We start from the raw sequence: 6,877 nt of genomic DNA, 5'->3' as shown, positions 1-6,877 counted from the left end.
CTAGAGCCAGGCTGCTGTGAAAATTCATTGAGCTGCCCAAGGTTGGTGCAGCTTCGTTCCTTACGCTGAAGGTCACAAAACGGAGTGGAATGAAGCATCCAGAGATTAAGGGATCCGACATTTATGCCAGCTGCGGAAATACAGGTTCTCCCTTTGGCAACAGGCAATGACAGCGGATTCTGCAAATTATTAGTTGGATTAAGAGAATCAAATAATAAACTGTTCTTACTATTAATGCTTTTGCGAATGACCGAAGATTTTTTATACTGAAACCTTTGCACCTTCATACCCGCCCCCGTACAGCCTAGATATTTTGCTAACGTTTAAAACGTTGATTAAAATAATTTTTATTCTGACTATTGCTGAGCCCAAAAGTGCTGTCAGTGGAATTTGAAGCGCTAGAGAAGATTTAGAGTTATAGGACTTGTGTCTACCTTTAACATTAATCTTGAGCAAATAAATGCCATTCTTATACAAGATCTTTTGTTATCTGGAATAAATTCTTCTATTTTTCAACTCTGCTACAGAACAATACAGATTGATTTAAATTGCATTTATGGCACTACATCTCTTTTCAATTATCTTGTCAGACTAAAATAACTTCAGTAATGATAATTTCAGTTAATAGTGTAGGGCAAAATGGTGTGGGTTAGAAATGGAAAAGTTCAGAATGTTGTTTTTAGTTGCATATCAGTTCTCTACTAGCTGTATATATTACTCAGTAGTAATCCTTTTCCTAGCATTGATCATAGAATCATAGAATATCAGGGTTGGAAGGGACCTCAGGAGGTCATCTAGTCCAACCCCCTGCTCAAAGCAGGACCAATCCCAACTAAATCATCCCAGCCAGGGCTCTGTCAAGCCAGACCTTAAAAACCTCTAAAAAAGGAGATTCCACCACCTCCCTAGGTAACCCATTCCAGTGCTTCACTACCCCCTTAGTGAAAAAGTTTTTCCTGCTATCCAACCTAACCCTCCTCCACTGCAGCTTGAGACCTTTACTCCTTGTTCTGTCGTCTGCTACTACTGAGAACAGTCTAATCCATCCTCTTTGGAACCCCCTTTTCAGGTAGTTGAAAGCAGCTATCAAATCCCCCCTCATTCTTCTCTTCTGCAGACTAAACAATCCCAGTTCCCTCAGCCTCTCCTCATAAGTCATGTGTTTCAGCCCCCTAATCATTTTTGTTGCCCTCTGCTGGACTCTTTCCAATTTTTTCCACATCCCCAAATTGGGCACGGTACTCCAGATGAGGCCTCACCAGTGCCGAATAAAGGGGAATGATCACGTCCCTTGATCTGCTGGCAATGCTCCTACTTATACATCCCAAAATGCCATTAGCCTTCTTGGCAACAAGGGCACACTGTTGACTCATATCCAGTTTCTCATCCACTGTAACCCCTAGGTCTTTTTCTGCAGAACTGCTGCCTAGCCACTCGGCCCCTAGTATGCAGCAGTGCATGGGATTCTTCCACTCTAAGTGCAGGACTCTGCACTTGTCCTTGTTGAACCTCAGATTTCTTTTGCCCAATCCTCTAATTTGTGTAGGTCCCTCAGTATCCTATCCCCACCCTCCAGCGTATCTACCACTCCTCCCAATTAGTGTCATCTGCAAACTTGCTGAGGGTGCAGTCCATGCCATCCTCCAGATCATTAATGAAGATATTGAACAAAACCAGCAACAGTACCGACCCTTGGGCACTCCGCTTGATACCGGCTGCCAACTAGACATGGAGCCATTGACCACTACCCGTTGAGCCCGATGATCTAGCCAGCTTTCTATCCACCTTATAGTCCATTCATCCAGCCCATACTTCTTAACTTGCTGGCAAGAATACTGTGGAGACCATATCAAATGCTTTGCTAAAGTCAAGGAATAACACATTCACTGCTTTCCCCCTCATCCACAGAGCCAGTTATATCATCATAGAAGGCAATTAGGTTAGTCAGGCATGACTTGTCTTTGATGAATACATGCTGACTGTTTCCTGATCACTTTCCTTTTCTCAAAATGCTTCAAAATTGATTCCTTGAGGACCTGCTCCATGATTTTTCCAGGGACTGAGGTGAGGCTGACTGGCCTGTAGTTCCCTGAATCCTCCTCCTTCCCTTTTTAAAAGATGGGCACAACATTAGCCTTTTTCCAGTCATCTGGGACCTCCCCCAATCGCTATGAGTTTTCAAAGATAATGGCCAATGGCTCTGCAATCACATCCGCCAACCCTTTTAGCACCCTCAGATGCAGCGCATCTGGCCCCATGGCCTTGTGCTCCTCCAGTTTTTCTAAATAGTCCTGAACCCTTTCTTTCCCCACAGAGGGCTGGTAACCTTCTCCCCATACTGTGCTGCCCAGTGCAGCAGTCTGGGAGCTGACCTTGTTTGTGAAGACAGAGACAAAAAATCATTGAGTACATTAGCTTTTTTCCACATCCTCTGCCACTAGCTTGCCTCTCCCATTCAGTAAGGGGCCCACATTTTTCCTGATCTTCTTCTTGTTGCTAACATACCTGAAGAAACCCTTCTTGTTATTCTTAACATCCCTTGCTAGCTGCAATTCCAATTGTGATTAGCCTTCCTGATTTCACTCCTGCATGCTGAGCAATATTTTTATACTCCTCCCTGGTCATTTGTCCAAGCTTCCACTTCTTGTAAGCTTCTTTTTGTGTTTAAGATCAGAAAGGATTTCACTGTTAAGCTAAGCTGGTCACCTGCCATATTTACTATTCTTTCTATAATCCGGATGGCTTGTTCCTGCAACCTCAATAAGGATTCTTTAAAATACAACCAGATCTCCTGGACTCCTTTCCCCCTCATATTATTCTCCCAGGGGATCCTGCCCATCAGTTTCCTGAGGGAGTCAAAGTCTGCTTTTCTGAAGTCCAGGGTCCGTATTCTGCTGCTCTCCTTTCTTCCTTTTGTCAGGATCCTGAACTTGACCATCTCATCATCACTGCCTTTCTGGTTCCCATCCTCTTTTGCTTCCCCTACTGATTCTTCCCAGTTTGTGAGCAGCAGGTCAAGAGGAGCTCTGCCCCTTGTTGGTTCCTCCAGCACTTGCACCAGGGAATTGTCCCCTACACTTTCCAAAAACTTCCTGGTTTGTCTGTGCACGGTTGTATTGCTCTCCCAGATATCGGGGTGATTGAAGTCCTCCATGAGAACCAGAGCCTGTGATCTAGTAAGTTCTGTTAGTTGCCGGAAGAAAGCCTCATCCACCTCATCCCCCTTCTGGTGGTCTATAGCAGACTCCCACCATAACATCACCCTTGTTGCTCACACTTCTAAACTTAATCCAGAGATTCTCAGGTTTTTCTGCAGTTTCATACTGGAGCTCTGAACAGTCATACTGCTCTCTTACATACAACCTTTTCTGCCCTGCCTGTCTTTCCTGAAAGTTTATACGTTGATTGATCATGTTGTCTGCTGCAAACTAAAACTAGCATTTTATATTAGTCCAGCAGTTTATATTTACTGTAGTGAGTATATTTTACTTCTCCAGTAGCGCTGGTTTAATCACAAGAAGCCTTTTACATTAGTGTAAGCAGAGAACTTTGGTATTACCATTAGTTATATTTAGGCAATGTAATCATGGACAGGGCCAGCCCTAGACCAAATGGTGCCACAGGAATGAAGTGTCTTTGTTATTCTCTGCCTTCATTTGTTAAACTTTTGAATACATTACAGCACTCTGAGCCTGGCGTCTCCCAAGTTTGGCAACCCAGGCAGTTGCCTGGATCATTTGCTTCTAAATCCCGCTCTGATTGTGGCAGTTTTATAATCACCTTCTTAGAAAATAAAGATAAAATTGTATTTTTCACTTATAGTCTCTACAATCACTGGGTGGAGTGGACCACAGGTGCGGCAAAGTATTACTTACAAATATTACACTATAGCCATGGTTTTCAACCTGTGGTCCATGGATCCCTTGGGGTCCACAGACTCTAACTGTCTGCAAAAGGTTGTCATTGGAACAGTGGTTTTCAACCTGTTGTCTATAAACCCCTGGGGGTCTATCGACTATGTCTAAGATTTCCAAAGGGATCTGCAAATGAAAAAAAGTTGAAAACCACTGCACTATAGGCTGACAACAAAGATCGGGAAGAAAACAACAGATTTTTTTCAAACACTATTTAGTACAATAGCCATGTTTGATAGTTTAGTGATCAAAACAAATTCATAGGACAATAGATAGATACATTTAAAATAAAATGACAGGAAGTGTTTGATCATGAAAAATACCTTTTTAGAGAGAGAGAGATTATACTATACTTAAGTATCTTAACTTTTTTTTAAAGATTCTCTATGCCCAATGAAAAACATTTTAAGATATATATTATTGCACATGAGTGACAAAGAGAAAACAATTGACTTCCTTTCTTATAATATGTTCATTAAGCTTCATTAGAATATATATGGGCCCAATCCTGTTTCTATTGATGTCAATAGGAGTTTTACCATTGTCTTAAATGGATTGGGCCCTAGGTATATAAACAAAGTTTTTTTTTATTAGCTGAAACCTAAAACAAATACTATGTAATTCAGTTATTATGTCATCATATGGGAATATAGTGACTGCCTATCAAATCAGATGATTGGTCCATGTATCTTTGAACCTGTGCATGATTGTCAGCTATGGACAATTTAATATGGAATGGAAATGTTCTTTCCAATGTCTGGCTTGTTCTTCACGCATTTGCAACGTCTAGAAGAAGGACCAACAAAAGCTGATGAAATTAAAGCAGATATCAAAGGCCTCAAACAGGGAAAAGCTCCTGATGTTGACAGAATTCAATCAGAAGTACTAAAAATGGGAGGCAAAATTCTGACTGAGCATCTAAAAGAACTCTAATGAAATATGGGTGAAAGAACAAGTGCCACAAGACTGGAAGGATGATATCATTGTGGCATTGCCAAAAAAAGATGATCTTATTCAGTTCTCAAACTGGAGTGGTATTGTACTGCTATCAATACTGGGCAAAGTATTGGCTACTGTTATGCTGAATAGAATGAAGAAGGCAGTGGATGAAATATTACAAGAACTGGCTGTGTTCATGTTATGAACAGATATTCACTTGTTTGACAGATCATTGAAAAAGCTACAGCTTGGCTAAAACCCATCTTAATCAACTTTATTGACTTTAAGAAAGAGTTCAGTAGTGTCCACAGAGAGACCCTATGGAATGTTGCTAGAAGCTGTGGATTCCAGACAAAGTGATTCACGTAATAAGGAGTTTATATAATGGAAGTAGATGGGCAATGTAATTGGATACAGGCCTGGGTAAGTGGTCCGATATTATGACTGGAATTAGACAAGGATGTGTATTACACTAATCCTCTGTGCATTAGCAATAAACTGGGTAGTGAAACAGGCGACAAAAGGCACTGTGGATGGTGTAAAACATGACAGCTGAGATGAGTTACACAATCTTGACTTTGCTGACGAAATGGCTCTCCTAAGTATGACATGGAACGGAATGATTGCCCTTACCTCAGAAATAAAACAGGAAGCAGCAAAAAAATTGGATTGATAGTAAATGTAAAGAAAGCCAAGATTATGAAGATAGGAAGCTGGAGAACAGATGAAAAGGTGTACTTGGATGGAAAAAAATTAAACAGATAGAAGTGTTCTGCTATCTGGGGAGTACAATGACATTGGAAGGTGGGTGTGATAAAAATATTCATATGAGATTAGGCAAAGCAAACACCATTTTTGGAAGGAAGAACAACTTGAGGTCAAATGGAGGTCTTCAAACTAAACTAAAGATCAGATTATTCCATGTGATTGTACTGAGTATGCTATTATATGGAGCAGAGATATGGCTGGTGACAGTGACTAACACAGCGAGATTGGAAGCTGGCCATCACAGATGGCTGAGGAACATACTTCACATTTCATAGAGTCATAGAAATGTTGGGTTGGAAAGGACCTCAAGAAGCCATTAAGAAATTGTGACTTTCATGGAAAGACAAAATAACAAATGTGAAAGTAAGGGAGCTGACAGAGCAGGACATGTTAGAAACTATCATCAAAGAAAGACGGCTCAGGTGATCAGGACATGTACATCATATGGAAGATAGGAGACATGCTCATCAAGCATTGAATTGGGTAGCTGAGAGAGGAAAGAGAAACTGAGGAAGGTCAAGGAAGAACTGGTAGAAGACAGTGACAGAGGACATTGAATGCTTAGGCATTCAATGGGAAGAAGTACTATAACTAGTGAGTGACCATAATCGAGGGAGAAACTGGATTGCCTCATGTGTCAGTGGCATAGGCAGAACTCAGATCTAAGGTAAGGGTCCATATATCTGGTTGAGTAGCATCCTGCTTTCATAGAAAGCTGAGTACTTTTGATAAAGCATGTAGGCCCTAGAGCAGAAAGTGTCCCATTGCTCCCATGTGAAGCACCATTGAGGAAAATGGGGATCTGTTCAGGTGCAGATACCCAACTATGCACAGAACAAAAGAATTATCATACTGGAGAAGTCTAGTCCATCTAGTCCAGAATACTGTTTATTACAGTGTCCAGTACCACATGCTTTGGTGGTATGTGCATCACCCCAGTGGATAATTGGAATAACCTGCCATAAGGAGAAATTTCTTGCTCTGTCATATAGCAGTTGGCTCATGCCCTAAAGCATGAGGACTACAATTTTTTTAACCTGTCTAAAATAACTGTGGCCATTATTATTCATATAAACATCTCAACCTTTTTTGAATCCTATTAAGCTCTGGCCTCAATGATATCTTGTGGCAATGATCACTATAACATTGTGTGGTATGTAATTAAAAACAATTTCCTTTGTCAGTCTTTTAATTTTCTCATATTGAGAATGTTCCCATATCTTGTATTATGCAAATCATTCCTTAAGAGCCCCAAG

The sequence above is a fragment of the Gopherus evgoodei genome, chromosome 5 (assembly GCF_007399415.2).
Source record: "Gopherus evgoodei ecotype Sinaloan lineage chromosome 5, rGopEvg1_v1.p, whole genome shotgun sequence".
NCBI lineage: Eukaryota > Metazoa > Chordata > Testudines > Testudinidae > Gopherus > Gopherus evgoodei.
Note: the sequence above shows the minus strand (reverse complement) of the source record.